The following is a 15,973-nucleotide window of genomic DNA, read 5'->3' as shown; positions in this document are numbered from 1 at the left end:
TACCATGCATCCCTGTATGATTTGGTGTCCGAGAGTATATCGGAGCTTGTGAGCTATCTCAGCCGTTAAACTAATGGCCCTTCCCAATCAAAGACCCACGCAATTTCGACCCATATATTACAACACGGGGCCCCAACAAGGTAACTACGATTTAACCCTCAGCTTTGAGCTGTTATTTAACTCCTCATAATCCATGGGATTGGCCTTTCTACCTTAACAATCTAATATTCATATGCTTCCAGGAAAGTCTCGAAGCAAGTGAATGCATAAGAACAGCAGCTATTGGCTGGTCTTCAGTTTTCAATTAAATTTATGTATCATGTTATATTTCTACTATGAAACACTCATGCTGAGACAAATTTATTTCTATTACAAATAAACCAAAACTTACTGCAAAACTAAAATTCGGTATCTAATTATGAATATGAAATCGAAGGACTGGTGACAGTATCCATTGACAGTTGGTAAAATCGCTGGATGTTAGATATGGATGACTCAGGTTTTAAATCCGGCATCATCTCAATTAAGAGTGTGAACGAATCGAGCCGTTCGTGAGCTATTCAAGCTTAGCTCAATTATTATCGAGTTTGAATAGTAAAATACTTGGTTCGAAAACTTGCAAGTCTATTCAATTATATATATATTTTTAATCATATTATTTTTATTTATAATATATATATATATATATATATATATTATATTATATTAATACATATATACATGTGAAACAATTACATGAACAATGTTAAACAGGAAAGAAAAAAAAAAGGAGGCATGCTTGACAGGGCAGAACGCTTTCAGCAAATCTTGTCCAGCAAACATAGTTTGTCAGAAACCCAGACTCTCAGAATAGGATGCCGGTGCGGACCAGAACATGATGATCCTATCAAGAGTGTGCAGGCAACATAAATTCTTTGTCTGGTTCTTTATCTTTGCATTTCTTCAGGAAATGGAGCTGCATAACCTGTCACGGTCATATACAAGAGTCAGAATTTGTTAGATCATTTATTCTCTTTCCTTTTTCTTTTTTTTTTTTTGAGAAATATGGTGACAATGACACCAATAAGACCTCAACATTGGTTCTTTCTCAGGTGGATGGGATGCCAACCAGCTGACATTTCTCAAGTGGAAAGTTTGTAACACGACATCATTCACAAAGGAGATGATCAGATCAGGGCCAGATCCCACTCTACCATACTAATTGCATTCTTGTTAGCAATTAAAAATTTTGCTTTCAAATGTGAGGTTCAAAGGTAAAAAAAGATTAAGGAATTGTAAGTGGAAATATTACCTCGGGTTCAAGAGCATCAGGAAGTTTCTCAATCGAAACAAGGCTATGAATTTCAGCTAACAGTCTGTCATTCTTGATACCCATCCAAGTTTTGGGGGGCAAAGCTAATAAGAGAAGAGTTAAGACATCATTAATTGTTGGGTGCATCACAACACAATTATTATGATTGGAACTGCAACAACTCTGTGATTCTCCTGGTGTTACTGGTATGAGCATGTCAATCCCTTGTTTACTGCCATTTGAAACCACTGTACCAGATACAACAGTCATAGGTGCATCCCCTCGGACATTTGATGCATGTTTCACTGCAGCAAAAGCTTTTGCTCACTCTAAGGCCCCTTGATAAAAGTGCAGCCCCTCGGAAACATAGGGTAGCTGCAATTTCTGGTGACAATTCTTTAGTGCCAGAAGACAACAAATTTGCACAACATGATCTCGTAGAAAGCAAGAAGTGCTTAATCTTGAACTACTACGGCCATATTTAAAAGATCATAAGTGCTCGACCTTGAACTACTATGGCTACATTTAAAGTCCGTGACAAGGCACAAATAAAGTGGCTAGTCCAGGAGACCACAAGTGCTCAATCTTGAACTACCATGATCACATTTCAAGCCCATGATAAGATATTAATAAAGTGACTAGCTTAGAGCACCACAGCCTCACACATTATTACACAGTTCAATTACAAACTTGTTAGATATTGTAATTCACAATCACATTCTTTTGCAAAACTTGATGCGCATGATTATCAGAATCCATTCAAGTTAATATCAGTGATATGTCATACATAATTTCATACAAATCATACATATACTTAACAAATAAGTATATAACATATAACTATCAAATATCACATAAATCAAAATCACCGATGGACAAAATAATTTTTATATAAATTGATGATTAATGTCCAGAAATTCTTATCTTTACTATCGTCACACTGAACTCTATAGATTTCTGATTCGGATGTTAAAAACCATATTCGATATCTCTTGTCCCAAAAATTATTCTCCTACAAATTAAAAATTAATATTTAAAAATAAAATCTATGGTCCAGGGACTATCTGTCTAGAATCCTCTATCAGAATTCACCAAAATCTTCGATAATTCTCCTAAGTTTTTCTATTTAAGATTATCCTAATCCACCTAAGAGAGGAAAAACATAATTAATTAACCAATTAATTAAATTAATTAATTAATAAATAACTAGAGAAGAGAGAGAAAGTGGAGAGAGAAGGTAGAGAGAGCTCTCTTCTTTTCTTGTTATCCTGCTTCTGGTATTTGTTCATGCATTCCAAAACACATGTTTCATATGTTTTTTCTACGTGTGGAAAACTATAAAAATGGTTTTCTTGTTGTGGATGATCGGAATCAGTTATGAGTTTGAAACTTGTATATTTATAGGGAAATTGTGATCCTTTTCATAAAGAGAAGTTTTGCTTCGCATGTAAAAAAGGGCTCATAGTTCAGCATATGAGGTATTGTCTACTTTGGCCCATGGATCTCATGATTGTTTTTCGGATTTCAATCTAAAAGGCACCTTATATGAAAAGAATGGTCCCTTCCTATATAAGGTATACTCTCCTTATTTTTACCACAGACTGTGTACGAATGGAAAGAGCCTCACAATTGCAAGGGTGGTCCCCTTTCTGACTGCGCTCCTCTCCCCCCTCCCCCCAACCCCCCCTGGCCCATGCTTTGGAACTGGTGGCTTCTACCCGTCCCCCCACCCCTCAGTCCGGTGCCTCGTGCTCTAGCATTGGTGGCTTCTAGACCCCCTCTCTTCGGTCTGTGTGCCTGCAGTTCCTCTACCATACAGCCCTCAGACATTCGTGGCTTCTACGGGACCCCGCCTCACCCCCCACGATTCCCCCATGCCCAAGAGCTGGCGGCTTGTGTAACCCTGGGCCCCATGTGCACCCAAGGTTCGCCCACCCCCAACATCTGCGGTTTCTGCAGCTTCTCACCCTACGTACGCCCAAAGTTCTCCTGGCCCATTGCTCCTTCGTCCCACCCACGGTTCCTCCACCTTCGTGGCCCATGATAATGACTTTTTGAAAAAAATTTAATTTAATTGTTGTATAAAATAGTCTTAATCTTTGAAATATTTACCGCACCAGTCATGTACATGAATACTTCAATCAGTTAAAATTCGAGTGGACTATGTTTAATCTGACAGTCAGAAATAGATAAACGATAAAAAGATCAAAATACCCTTTGGCTAGACTAAGAGGTATTTTTATCCTTCAATTTAAGTCCAAGATCACTGTCTGGAGATGACTTGAATTTCCAACCTCAAAGACGAGTATCCCATCACTGAGTTGGATAGTATTTTGAGAAGTAAGGATGATTTCAAAATATTGTTATGCAGGATCATTATGGCATAATCAAATGTAGTGATTTCATCCTTTTCACCCAAATCATCCTTGATTTTGAATAGATCACCTCATACCAAATGCTACCTTGAGGTTTTGAGAACTTAATCTTGGTAGAAGAATGATTTTTCTTTTAAGGTTTGAAGGATTTTGATGAGCTCAATCCTATCTGATCTAGTCCAGTTTGATCCAAGGCCAAACGAGTATATCTGACCCAACCTAAACAAGAATTTCTATTTTATCCGACTTGAAATGGATATGGAACGGATATAGATATTAATTTTTTGTAGCGGAATGGATATAGATATTAGTCAATCTAATCCAAATCTAACCTATTGCCACCTCTATTCGAGGCACACAACGAACAAAAGAGGAAGAAGAATGTTGTAGAACAATCAGCCTAGAAGTATCCTAGTACTTTAACAAAGTGCCAGGTAAAGACAGAGATATGGAAGAGACGAGGAAAAGGGTAATAGAAATATAAACAAAGTCTCATCAAAGATATTGGTGTGCTATATTCAGACTGAAATAAATGCTTATTCCGAGTGTTCCATAAAAGGCAAGCCATACATGCCGTCACCACTTGCACCTCTTTTCCTACCAAAAGTCAAGTAATGCTAGCAAGAAAGTTAACTTAAAGTCAGTGAGACAATGAGTCCAACATTGCAGCAAAAACACAACTCATTAGAATATGTTGACTATTCTCAAGGTAATGAGCCCACGAGTTACGATTAGCATAAGAAGATGATGAAAAGAATATCATAAGAATGCAAAAATAATTTAGTAGCTTGAAGAATTTTGCACTTTAGGATGATAATTTTAATCGACCCATCGAATATTCGATCCGACCTCACTCAATTAGAATTCGAGGGAGGTATAGGTTTTAGAAAAAAAAAATATCTAAAATGAATTTGGATCGGACGTGAATAATAGTATGCTCCTCCTCATATCCAATCTGAAATAACTTTAATATATATCTATCTTTCAAAATTATAATAATTTTATATTATTTATATGTATCCAATTTTATCATTTTATCTATTCAATTCGATCCACGTCCGATTCAACCTAAGATGGGTATGAGAAAGATATGAGATGGGCATGAGAAAGATATAGATATAGGGTTCTTAATTACGGTATGAATTGCCATCCTTGTTGCACTCTAAGTTGGAGGAGGTATTTGTGTTAAGGTGATCGTACCCCCTTGAACATCCAGTTGCACATTGATGGCTTCCTAAAGAAGTGTGAGTGGAAACCAGTGAAGAGGATATTTAAAACGTGCAACCAATTCGTGAAAAAATGATGTGCAAGTTAACGAGAATACAATTATTAATCAAATATGCAATCGTAACTATCACTATAAATCTATATCCAAACTATATGGGTTGGTTGTTGTTGGGATATATCGATCGATTCTTGCACGCTGACTTACCTTTGAACATGTTCGACCGACATCTGACTCTACCTACCGACGACTCCGATCGACGACTGCTGACAATGACTGCCGACAATATCCGACCGAAGATATGTCGGTCAAACAAATTCATACTATTTCTGACCGGCCAAACGGTCGAGTCCGAAATATCGACTCACTGTCGGGATGGGTGGTAGCCGACGTCCGACTCCCATAATGCACCAGACCAGCCGACGGTGTCTCCGGCAGCCGAATACCGATGTATAGTCGGTCAGCCCTCCCAAACGCCATACGACTGCTATGGACTGTTGTCCTGACAAGGATATGTAGCATGGCTGCTCTGGGGCATTGTCCTACCAAGGATATAGATCTATCTCAGTGACTTGACAGCCTACTGCGATTTGACAGCCCGCGATGATTTGACAGCTTCCAGCGATTTGACAACTTCCCAATTGTCTGCACCATTAATGGCAGGACCATGCTGCGTTCTACTATAAAATGGGGTAAGGCAACAGTGTTGGTAAGACGAAGCTAAGGCGAAGCTCCCTAAGCTCTCGCTGAGCCCCTGATTTTCCACTGTTACCTAGTGTCCTCTCTGATTTGACCGTCGGAGGATCCCGTCGGAGGCATCTCCGATCTGTGAGGACTTCTCTTGTAGGTGCGCGATGCCGACGATCGGGCGATGGGGATTAGCCGCAACAGTTGTCAGAACCTCTTATGTTTATCCTGTAATTTAGTTGCAAGCCCTCTCATGGCTGCATAGTTCACCATCATATACTAATACTAATATATGCTAAGCATAAAATTAACTAAGCACATCAGATAAGCAACAGCCAAAACCAGAGCACTCTAGCACAGAGCACATTTCACAGAATCCAATATCACACCGGGTTAGCCAATCAAATTTGTAAGCCATTGCTTCAGTTTCATTTTTAAAAAAAAAATCCTTGATTAAAAACAAATCTTCATTGTCGAAGTCCAATGTACTTTCTTGGGACCATCGTCTGCACAGGTAAATAAAAAATTAAAAAAAATAAAAAAAATAATTGCATTGTACAGGTGCACTGATGAATAAAAAATTAAAGAAAAAAATTATTACCTTAGCCATTGCCATCTACTCGTCGGCGCAACAGATTTGGGAACCTGGCCATAATCAGGAATGTAGATATACCCAAACCATCAGCAAAAAATTGAGTGCTGTTCATGCTTTAACTTATAATAGACTTCGAATCCGTTATTTCATTTAAAGTGCTTCCAGTGTTTGCAGAAGCCTCCCATTCTAAGAAACAAACACCTAGCTAGGAAAAATATGTGACAAAGTAAATGACAAAAATTTTGTGAAACAAGAAAGAGATGTGAATAATGCTTTGTATGCGCTTCTGAACATAGGATTTCCTGATGAAATTGATTTCAATGATAGGATTTATTGCAGCTGTTTTTACTAATAGGCAGCAGAAAATTAAAATGCATATAGGCAGCAGAAAATTAAAATGCATGGATAAATCATGGGATCCTCTTATATTAGGTTCCCTTAATTCATTATTGGATGTTGCTCTTCCAAACCCTCTTATACGTTTTAATCATGTAATGATCATAATAATTTCTAAAATTCAATCACATTTCAACTTTGACAATACTCAAAGAACCTATCTACTTATTTGATTTGCTACTTCGAACGGATACAATCTCATTCTATAGACATGGCAAATCTTTTGTATATTTGTATATTTTCTGATAAGATATATGAGGTAATATCACCTCCTTAACCATCTAATCCCTTGACCTGCATATTTTATTATTAAACGCTTATCAGTCTAGTTTACCATATAGACAAAACTATATTAACTTTTGAAGTATACCATACAGATAAAACTAATTTAACTTTTTCTCTTTAACATGCCAAAGAAGCTTCCTAAAGCTTACCATGGTAGGATTCTGATGATAAGCTACATAGTCACTACATATTCTTATCAATAAATATGCATATTTCTTTTTCATCTTATTAGAATGGATCAATAGAACACAATATTTACTGTGGGTTATAAAGATATGAATTTAAAAAAGCAATCAGAAATATTCCCATATATCAAGTCACTGCAAAGAAGAATCTGTTTCATTTCTTTTATATATAAAAAAAAAAAAAAAAATCTGAACAACCAACATTATATATACATAAAAAGGGAAAAAAAAAAAAAAGACTTAGCGGGGAGAGGGGGTAAGAAGAGAGGGACGAGGGATAAGAAAAGATTATATTGACAGAAGCCTCTGCTTCGTCGTTCTTCATGGTAGTAAGAAGAAGAGAGGATAGAAGAACGAGAGAGATAAGAGAGGGACTGAGGTACGAGAGAGATTGACCGGAAAAGAATGGACGGAGGGGGACGCGGGAGAAAGATGAGACACGTAGAGGGCGAGAGAGAGAGAGGGAATGTAACGAAACGAGGGGGAGAAAACATAATAATAGATCAAAGCAGCTAAATGGAGGTCAGAGTCTTCGGACTTTGGAGAAGATAGGGAGATGTGTTAATGGCTGCATGATTTCAAAAGAGGGAGGTTGAGAAGAGAAGCCAATCACCGTAAAATAATAAAAATAATGTATTCTTGAAGATATTATTTTTATTTTATAGGATGAGTGCATTAAGTTAGGCATTCTTAGATTTAATCATCCAAACACTCAATTCTAATATCTACTGGATTTTTATTTTGGGTTGTTAAATCCTTTAGGATTAACTCAAATCCCATGGTATTCAAACAGAGTAAGAATCCTTAAAACAAATATTTCATTATAATAGGAGTGTAGAAAAGAAATGGTAAGAGAATCACGTTTGTTGCGATTTCGGCCAAGAAAAATCAAAAGAAGGAGCAAAGGAAAGAGGAGAGAGAGAGAGAGAGCAGAGCGGAGAGCGAAAAGAGAGTTAGGGGAGGGGAGAAAGGAGAGAGAGGTTATAGAGAAGATGGGGACAGAGAAACCTTCATGCAAATATCAATGCGTCCCATCAAGCACAGGTGTGCATATAGAAGTAGAATAGCGGATGGATCATTTTTTTTTTTTTTTTTTTTAATTCACATGTTGCAACGCGGCATGCATAATATCTCCTCACCTTATTAGAAAACCTTCCTCTTTTTTAATTCACATATTGGAACCCGGCATGTATGATAACAGCATGCAGGCATGCATGATATTCTTTTTTAACGGCATGCAGCAAGCATGATATTCTTTTTTAATTCACATAGATCCCAACTAACGAATAATATAATCATCCCCGGAGGAGAAAGGATTCTGGCCGAGTGAAACAATTAACATCCTTTTGTTTGAAGGTATCAATGATGCAGGGCACAGAGATTAAGATTAGAGATGAAATTGGCGAGAGAATTTATTCTTGAAAAATACAAACTATATGGACCAACATATCTGATTTCTATCAGAAATTTTCAGTCCAATCTCATATAAATATCCAAACAGTTCTTAAAAAAGAGATGAGCCATCATTCAACATGTAAAAAATAGCCCGAACAACAGAAGAAACTGCAATGTAAAAAATAGCCCGAACAACAGAAGAAACTGCAATCTCGACATAGAAGATGAAATATCAGACAACATCTAGAAAAATTTTATAAAAAAATATTTGCTGAAATATTTTTTAAAAAATAAATTTTCCAAAGAATCATTATGTATTAAAATAAATATAACATTAAATTATTCCCGCTGCAATGCCATCATAATAATAAAAAAGGGACATTACCAAAACATTCCAACACAGAAATTTTCAATACAGAAATAATGTTAAGCATTTCAACATGAAGAAATAAATTAAATGCAGATTTTCGCAAACAAATAAGACAGCATCTTAGATCGCACAAAATGCGTCTGACCACCTAGTATAAATATAATCACCTACCGTACATTTGGGGTAACCCAGATTGACGGCAGAAAGAAGGTTGGACCGTGTAAGGTTTTAAATAATAAGATTGAATGGTTCCATCATGTCAAAATGCCCGTACATGTTTCACTTCGTCCGGCCTCTGACAAATATTAAAATAATACTTCTCAACGAAATCATCCATAAAATAGGTCTTCAAATTAGGAAAAAGATGCGCTAGTAGAGACATTGAACTATTGGTGTCTAAAAGGAGCATTTGATCACCTAAGCTTTCCAACTTAACCAACTTATGAAAGAATTTTTTCGAGTCTGAAAGCCGTGACTAGGAGTCATGTAAGTAACTTTTGTATATATCAAGTGATTCACTCTTTTGTAGCTTGTAAACATTAAATTTATAGGTTTTGGAAGTCTCCTCGTTATCAAACTTTACAACCTTCAGCAGTACTCCAGATGACATTACCGAATATTTCAGCATCCCGACTTCTCCATTTTTTATCGTTTCCCTTGTATCTCCAACAATAATTGTTCCCCCTGCATCTGGACTTAAGCTATTAAAAGCCACGACAACTCCGTGCTGTCTCTGAACCTATTGGGTTTTCAAAACTATTCAGTAACTTGTTCCCCACACCCACAAAAAGAAGAAGAAGAAGAAGAAGAAGAAGAAGAGAGAACATATGTTTTTAGAATGGAAGTGGTTTCTAATTTGTTTTACTGTATCATTTGATAGGAGATGAAGAATGGGTCGATGGGAAAAAGAATCAAGAGTAGAAAAGTAATTAATACAGGGGCATGGTTTGATGTACCGGTACCAGGCATCGCATTGTTAATTTACCGATGTTATGCAACCCTTGCACCAATATATGGTATGCTGGTGTAGCAATTGTAGTATATCACTTTAGTAACGTGTCAAACCATATAACGGTAACTTATGGTATGATGTATGTATGGCTTGGTATAACAAACTGTGGGTTCAAGACCCAACTAGAGATTGAGATGAGGGTGGAAAACGGATAGGCATAGTAGCGAAAAAAAAAGGGAAGATATTAGTGGCAGATGAGGTAACAAATTCATTTTTTAAAATCTTTTGAACTTACTTTTGTATGATCTCACTTTTTCCTAAAAATTCAATAAATTAAGCTTCAAAAATATTTTAGGAATTAGAAACAATTACAATTTGAAGTTTCAACCGAAACAAATCCAAAATTGACCCACAATTAGATTTCGGTTTGTTTAATTTGGATGGTTCAGGCAAGAATTGATCTTCTTTTTTATGAGCAAATATTTAATAAAGCTTTCAATAATTGAGCAATACAATTCAACCATGCATTCACGTTATGGAATGAATCATGCAATCAATATTACTTCCACCTTAAATTTATTATGAAGTGGGTAAGATACGACCGATCTTGATATAGGTTTTAAATTCTAAAATCAAAATTCTTTGTGCATTGCAGGCGGTACAAAATCATGCGCATTACCTACAATGATTGATTTGCATATGCGATCGATGAAAATTTTTTTTTTTTCATGCATTAAATCCCGGCTTCGTGTGCGAACCAATTACCACGGGCAGTCCTGCACCGCCCATGGTACACAAAGAACTTCTCAATTCTTAAGACATTGCAATACTCTGAAGTAGAGATACTTATGCATATTCGGGAGTCTTGATATTATTCTTGAGAGTAAGATAATCTGCAGTGCCACATTTTTAAAAATCGATAATAATGAGATTATCCCCTAACCCACATAAATTCATATCAATTTTTTTTATTTCTAACTTTAAACTAACCACGTTCATATTTCTGACAACGGACCGTCATGTTCCCGACTAATGATGGACAAACTATGCATTGTGGTTAGTCCAAAACATCATCTCCATTAATCAAATTATGCATGCATTAGTTATACTAATATGTACATCCAATAAGCTATCAATCTTCGATATACATGATTAAAATATAGAAAAATCCATATATCTTCCTTATCTCGATCACTAACATATCATACATATATGTATATACAAAATAATTATAAGCATGCAGGTGAGTACACAGGAATTCTTTACCTCGACAATCCAGGCAGAATGGAGACCTTTCTACACCGTGATCTACGAATCTGAGGGTGCTCGATGTCCTCTGGACAAGAAGATTGTTGTCCTACAGAACCAAAAGTCAACATCAAAAGTCATCCAACAGTAGTCCACAACCCAGAACCTTATGCTGATCCACCAAATAGTCCGACACTACTACGTAGCAACAACCCAGAACCATCCGGCGAGTCCCTTCAACCAAAAATTTTCCCAGGGTCAAACAGGAGAGAAAACAAAAGGATCGAGAGAGAAAAGAGGAAGAGAGAGACGAGAGGAGAGAGAAAGCCTTCACCCTCCCAAAAGAGAGGAAGGAAGGCTGCCTCAGACGGTGGCAGTTGCCGGTGGACGGATAGCAGCCAGCGGTAGACGGTGAAACAAGGGAACGGGCTTGAAACATAGATTGATTATTCCCTTCTTTTTCTTTTCATTTCATCCTCTTTTTCGGAGATCTGTGGGGAAGGAGAGCACCTGAGGGAGATCGGAGGGGTTTCTTAGGTTCTTGGTAGAAGCATGAAATTTTGTGGGGTTTGGGGATTTTTGACCGAAAAGATTCTTCTTTGGCTGCTGAATTTTAAATGTATGTAGTTCTGTTCTCATACTTTTGGTTCTTTGTGAGATCTTCTGTTTTCAGATCTGCTCTTAGATTGAAATCCTGTTCGGACGTGTAATCCTGCAATTTTCCAATGCTTAAATAAATATGGTGGCTTTTCCGGCCTCCATTATCATAAAAAAAAAAAAAAATGATAATATGAATATGATACCAAATCATGGCGTGAGACTTGCACTAGGCTAAGTTCCACCTTTCTGAACGGCCATACGTATGCATGAACAAGATCTTTCCCATGCTATTCAACTTCAAGAACCAAGGTTGCATTTAGTGCGTCACCAAACAATCTTAAAAGATAATCAAAATTACATACAGAATAGATTATTATTATTAAATTATTAATAATATTAATTATTATATTTGATATATATAAATAATATTATAGTAAAATTATCAAAAATTTTGATTGACAAGTTTGATATGGTAATTAAATTATTGATAATATAACGTCAAATTTTTAAAATATTTTTAAATTAAATTATTAATTTAATATTTTAATATATATTTAATAGAATCAGTGATCCAAATTTTTAGCCAGATCAATCTATGTAACATATATTAAAAAAATTATTTTTTTCATATATTATAATTTAAAAATAATTAAACTATTTATTTAATTTTTTTAATGATAAAAATTATTTATTATCAAAATAGATGATTCAGTGGCTATTATTATTGTGAAAAAAATATAATTTTTTTTTATTATTTTTTAATATTTATTATTATTATTATTATTATTTTCTTATTTTTTTTCCCCACACACCACACCCCTCTCCCGTCCCACCCCTGGCGGCTCCCGGCTGCTTTGCGCACTCTATCTCCCGCGACACTCTGTTTGTCGCGCCTCCAGCACAGCCCCTCGACCCTCTGGCCCTTCCCCCCAACGAATCCGCACCCTACGCCCCCCGCAGCCGTCTTCATTGCCGCCCTTATCCATTCCATCAGTCCTCCGCACCCTACCCCCCTCATGGCCTCCCGCCTGTCGCGCCCTCCAGCACTGCACCCCGGCCCCTCGGCCACCCGCACTACCTTGGCGACGGCACTTCAGCCCCTCGACTGAAGAGCTGTCACTGGTGATGAGTTGAACGGTGACGAGTCGATTGGAGACAAGGTGAGAGGGGGAGATTTTCATGGCTAAGACTTGGAGGCAACAGCATGAGCGACTTTACGTGATAGAAAAAGAAAAAAAAAATTAATTTATTTTTTTGATGAAAATAATTTCGTCCAAATATTTTATTATCAGATTATCAAATATTTGATAATCTGAATAGCCCTTTCTCCTTAGATAATTTGAATTACTTTCTGAGAGATAATCTGAATTACCAAAATAATTCGGATTGCCATTCAAAGAATGTATCAAACACAGTAATCCGATAAAATTTTTTTAAATTATCAACAATCTGGATAAATTATCAGCTATCAAATACAACCTAAGTGTGTGTCATGATAACATGCACCGGCCACACAGAATGAGAGAAACAAAGACACAAAGCTCATGGTTTAACATGTCCTTTTCCTTTCTTAACGTTATCTTTGTGAGACATTGTCTTTGTGAGATAGGAGGCGGTCTAATTGCTGTGAAAGGTTTGATTGGGGTCATGCACTGAATCACATAAACAAATTTTTAATTATTAAAATTTTTGATCTAAAATTGATATTGTCGATTAGTCTCATTGTTATATATTAGAATTTATTGCCGGTTGTAGTAATTATATATATATAACTTATTATCGATATAGAATGCTGAGTACATTATATTAGTGGAATGGAATAAAATAAGGAAACAACGGAGAGAAAAAAAAAAAAAGAACGTAGCACAAGTTGCAAATAATCGAGATCTGATTTTAAAAAAATATATAATATAAATATTATATTTCATTAAATATTATTATATTTTTTTTATAATTATAAATTAAATTTTAACTGTTACAACTAATCAGCTATGAATTATAGTTTATAATAGATCAATTCTATCAAGAAGCTCATGTATGCTATCTGGTCAGACTTCAACAAATATCTTGTTTAAATGTTCAGACATAAAATATACTTTATGTTTCCACAGGCTTTTGAGCCTTTTCTAAAAGATATTCCCCGATACCCCGTTCATGCTGGCTGAAGGCACAACTATCAAAAAATTATTTCTTGTTCCTCTATTTGCATTGCAAACACTTCTAAACGTCATCTCATAGATTAAGTGAATTTATTTAATTAATTTTTATCATTCTATCTGTCGGATGGATGTCTGATCAGGACACCATCTTCTAAAATTTTTTTGGTACTGCATGATACAACAGAAAAAAAAAAATAAATAAAAAATAATCAAATACATGGATCAATCAAAAAAGATTCGTCTTTACGGGACATGCAAATTTCACTATGAAAAAAGAAATATTATAAGAGGAGATCTCACCCTCAACTCTCATACATCCAATTTTTCGCTAACAGAAAGTTCTCCTTCACAAAAATTCTCTCTAAGAAGACTCTCCTGAACTTTTGAAGCGACCACTATCCGCTGTCCAGAAATCCTGCTCATTTTCTTCTCAGCGTCGCGTGCCCTCTCTCTTCACGGAATTCTTCTTTGGTTCATGCACGGAGTCGCCGGCGCATCCACAAGACCAAGCCACCGAACCACACCTCTGTTCCACTATATCAGGCCTTTTAAAGGCTTAAACGACCTAATTAGAATCTGTTTAGGAGTCGTAATCAGGCCCAATCAAGCCCCAGACCGTTGGATCGTCACTGCAATCAACCCACACCCTCCGATCGTGTGTCGATCTACGGAATAGTGCTGTGGACTATGCGAAACATATGGAAAATGCCTCTGTGGTCCACGTGGACACCTGTGCACCACCTAGTCCACCGTGGATCGAACAACAGGCTCCTAGGTGGGTGCCTGGACCTGGGCTGGCCCGCGCCGTGCGCCCGGGCTTGGGCATAGCCCGTGCCACGCGCCCGGGCCTGGGCTGTGCCCCACGCACCCTGGCCTGGGGTGGTCCGTGCGCCCGGGCCAGGGCCGTGCCCCGCACGCCCATGCCTGGGTCGGTCGCCGCTCGCTGGGCAGTGCCCTATCGCTCCTGGGCGCACGCGGTAGCACCATCGCCGCTCCACCATCGCTCCGCCTGCCCGCCACCGACCGCCGGCGATCCTTACCACTTCGAGTTTCGTGTCATCTTCAATCGTACGTATCTTGACCATCCGGACTCCGTTTGGAGTGATCTTGGTCTCGTTGGACTCTATTTTTCATTGCGGACCTTGCTGTGGGCTCAATATGGATCGAATCTTGAGGTATCAAATCCTAACAATCTCCATATCGACTCAATATTCGTCTTTCTCCTGACTCCGAGAGCTTCTGAATCTCCTCGCCCCCATGCCCTAGGGCAATCGCCTACTGATCATGGATGGACAAATATGAGAGTCGAGCCAGACCACTCGATCTTATCTCCATCGTATACTGTGCTCCTCCTGACCTGAGATTTACTCGGGATATCATCCTGCGACAATAGGAATCTCACCTTACAACGTTGCCTCTCATCCTCCCGAGTCTCCTGTCTCGTGCCCGATCCATCTCTATCTGGAGCTCCACCTCGCTCTGGACTCCACTTGACTTCTGAAGCTCCACCTTGCACTGAGCTCCCTGTCAGGTAATAATGTCCTCTCCTCCCCTTCTTTCCCTTTAGAGTAATCCTATCGTCGCATAACACCTTTAGGATTCCTCCACCAGCTACCGTCCTGTAGCCTCTCGAATCCAGTCTGCTCAGTGAGATAAGATTTCGTCTGAAATCAGGTATGTATCGAATCTTCCCCAATCTCCTCACTGCATCGTCATGTGTCCTCTAGCTGACCATCCCGATGCCTCTGATCGCACAGCTCGATCTATCCGACAGATAAACAGTGCCCTCACTATTCTCCAGAGAATCAAATTGCTCCTCTCTATAACATACATGATACGTGCATGCAGAATCTATAATCCACTACTGGAAAGAAGTAGATACCTCATCAGATATCTCCAGAATATCTCCCTCTGAATCGCTACTGACCATCGCCAGAACAACCATCGTCTGATTTTTGAGTTGAGAGCAATTTCTGACTAGATGCCCCAACTCGTCACACTGATAACACCTAGTCTTGCTCAAGTCCCTCTTGGATTTAGACCGCCCTCGTTGCGATCTCCTGTTGCTCCGTCTACCACCTCCTACTCCTCCAAAAGCCATCAAAGCTGAGCTACCGCCACCTGAGCTCGAAGCTGGATTCTTCCTCTTGAGAATCTCGTTCTGGAGTATCACCATGGTGACCTCATCCATCTTGATGGTGCTCTTCCCC

Source organism: Elaeis guineensis, chromosome 14 (assembly GCF_000442705.2).
Source record: "Elaeis guineensis isolate ETL-2024a chromosome 14, EG11, whole genome shotgun sequence".
Classification (NCBI taxonomy): Eukaryota; Viridiplantae; Streptophyta; class Magnoliopsida; order Arecales; family Arecaceae; genus Elaeis; species Elaeis guineensis.
Note: the sequence above shows the minus strand (reverse complement) of the source record.